The 2,594-nt window shown below is 41.6% G+C and overlaps 1 non-coding gene across 1 annotated transcript; it reads left to right on the top strand.

Annotated features, from left to right (window-relative positions):
- Positions 1 to 458: 458 nt before the first annotated feature.
- LOC112085713 lies at positions 459 to 565 on the top strand. The gene has a single exon (XR_002899012.1). It is a non-coding gene; the product is annotated as a small nucleolar RNA R71 (small nucleolar RNA).
- The last annotated feature ends 2,029 nt before the right edge of the window (positions 566 to 2,594 follow it).

A 2,594-nucleotide genomic window follows, 5' to 3' on the forward strand; every position in this document is an offset into this window, starting at 1 on the left:
GATAGACCTGATCCTGAGGGTTCTCAACATTGTTGCTTCTGTAGGATAAATTCGGGTGGCTTCTGAAGTTGTTGAAACTGCAATTCTGCACATACCCTTGTCCATTCACGAAATTTACCTCCATCTGATCATTATTCTCTGCATCTACAAACTCTTGAGCAAGAGGTGCATCACCGACCTCATCAGCAAAATGCACAGATCTCTGGTTCTCTCTCAGCAGCAGATTCACCTTTGCTGTAAGCTCATCGATTTTGCTCAACTCCACACTATGAACTGATTTGCTAGACCTGTCATACTCTTGGGATTTGTTGCTGGAGCTTGCAGCTAAGTTCTCAATCAACTCATAAGCAGCTTCTTTGGACTTAGTCATGAAATCGCCATTGCTAGCTGCATTCAAAGCATTCCTGTAATCCCAGTTGACACCATCATAAAAGGTTGACAGGATCTGCTCATCAGAGAACCCATGGTGAGGGCACTCTCTTCGGTACTCCTTGTACCTCTCCCAAGCTTCGCAGAAAGCTTCACCAGGTTGCTGTTTAAACGACGAGATCTTGTTCTTCAGAGCTGCAGTTTTGGCCTTAGTGTAGAAATGGTCCAAAAATGCTGATCTGCACTCTTCCCATGTAGTCAATGACCCAGGTGGTAATGACTTCAGCCAGCGCAAAGCTTTGTCCGCAAGTGAGAATGGAAAAAGCTTGCACTTCAAGAAATCGGCTGGTATCCCATTTGATCCAGTCGTGCTGCAAATCTCCTCAAAATTCTCGATGTGGTCCATCGGAATCTCAGCAGGAAGCCCATGAAAGAGGTGCTGCTTCACCAATGAGATCAGCTGAGGTTTGATCTCAAAGTCTTGCCTCTGAATGGTTGGAGGAGCAATCGCAGCCCTGTTGTGATAGTAAGCGTGCGGACTGTCCTTGTCTCCAATAGCAGGTTGTGGCTGCTCCCTGTCTTGCTGCGCCTTTTGCAGCTGCTCCAATTGCTGTCGAAGCTGTTGAACCTCGACAGCGATGTTGCCATTGTTGCCTTGATCGCCCATGTTGGCTTGAATAGGCCTTTGACGTCTGTTTTCTCGCTCGACTCTTGCTAGATCGGTGTTCGACAAAGAAACAAGATCGGTGCAGTTGCTCCTTGTGGATATGTTTGACATACACCTGAAACACACGCAAACAAGAGAACAAGAGAGAAAAATTAATAAAGCCTTAGTCTGAATTTCAAACCAAAAATCAAAGGTAACGAATTGGTCCCCGTCGCAACGGCGCCAAAATTTGATTCTCACTAGATGTACTCCTAGTTTCTACTGCAATAGAACAGTGATGTAGTTGTAATATAAAGAATTCGAAATCCAGAGGACCAGTGTTACTCTATGAATTTGTGAGGATTGAATTAAAGCTAAGACGAAAGATGGTTTGTTTTGAAAACTAAAAAGTAAACAGAATGGCAAACAACGATTTAAATTCAAATTAAAACAAGCACTAGACCAAAGCAATTCGCAGGAATTTCAGAGATAAGAACCAGATGACTATTCAGGGCACAAGTGTAACGCAATTCTCGAACTCAAACAGAAAAGCTTATCGATCCACTGTCGTGATCTCGATAACTTTGTCTAACAACCTAAATCCTAAACTGTCGTTTGAACCTAGAAAATTGCAGACAAGCATTAGCTAGCAGGTTTGATCTGTTCACAATTTGCCTTAACTTCAACTGTCGTTGGCTAAGGACAAATCGCTCACCAATGTTTATTCTAGCAACCTATTACACTTTTGATGAACAGATTAACCTAAAATCGCAGATTGAGTGATCAATTCAACCTAAGCATTAAGTCTAACAATGGTGAAGACAATAGATATCAAGCCCTATTTGCATCTAATCCTTTAACTCATGAAATCCTTTGAACGCTTAAATCTAGCTAAGAGATCTACTCAGACATGGAGAAAAGAAACACAAAAACAGATGGAAAGGAATTCATGAATTAAAATCGCAGAAGAGATAATAGGGTTCAGAATTCTTCTCAAAGTGTAGCAGATTTCTTCTCCCAAAAGCTTACAAGTAAAAACTCTATGGTTCAGGAAATTGTAAAAAGAAAGCGTAGAAGTAAAGATAGGCGGCTTGGACTCCTTTTATTCCTTTCACGCGGCTTGAGATTAGGTAAAGATGTTTTCCTTATTTTTCTCCCGTCTGGAGCAGGTGCTCCACGAAGGGTCCAAACCGGGAGCAGGTGCTCCGGGGATGATTTCTCCAAAAACGTGTGAAATAGCTCCTTATTGCTCAAATTCATCTCTTTTTGCTCCAATGCCTCCTAAACACTCCAATCCTTTGATAAGGCCTCTAAGTCACCTGAAACTTCCTGAAAAGACTCTAAAAACTCCTAAACAATTAGTAAACACAAGTTAGAATGAGTCAAAATCTCCACTCATCATAACTCTAGAGTTATACCGCGATAGAAGATACCCAGCAGGTATTCCTCGGTATATCCATGGTGTGGACAATCTCTTTGGTATTCCCTATATCTTTCCCAAGTATCTAAAAGATCTTCATCTTCTTTTTGTTTATAAGTTCTTATCTTGCTCCTTAAGAGATTTGAACGATTTCTAGTG

The sequence above is a fragment of the Eutrema salsugineum genome, unplaced genomic scaffold (assembly GCF_000478725.1).
Source record: "Eutrema salsugineum unplaced genomic scaffold, Eutsalg1_0 scaffold_3, whole genome shotgun sequence".
In the NCBI taxonomy this organism is placed as follows: domain Eukaryota; kingdom Viridiplantae; phylum Streptophyta; class Magnoliopsida; order Brassicales; family Brassicaceae; genus Eutrema; species Eutrema salsugineum.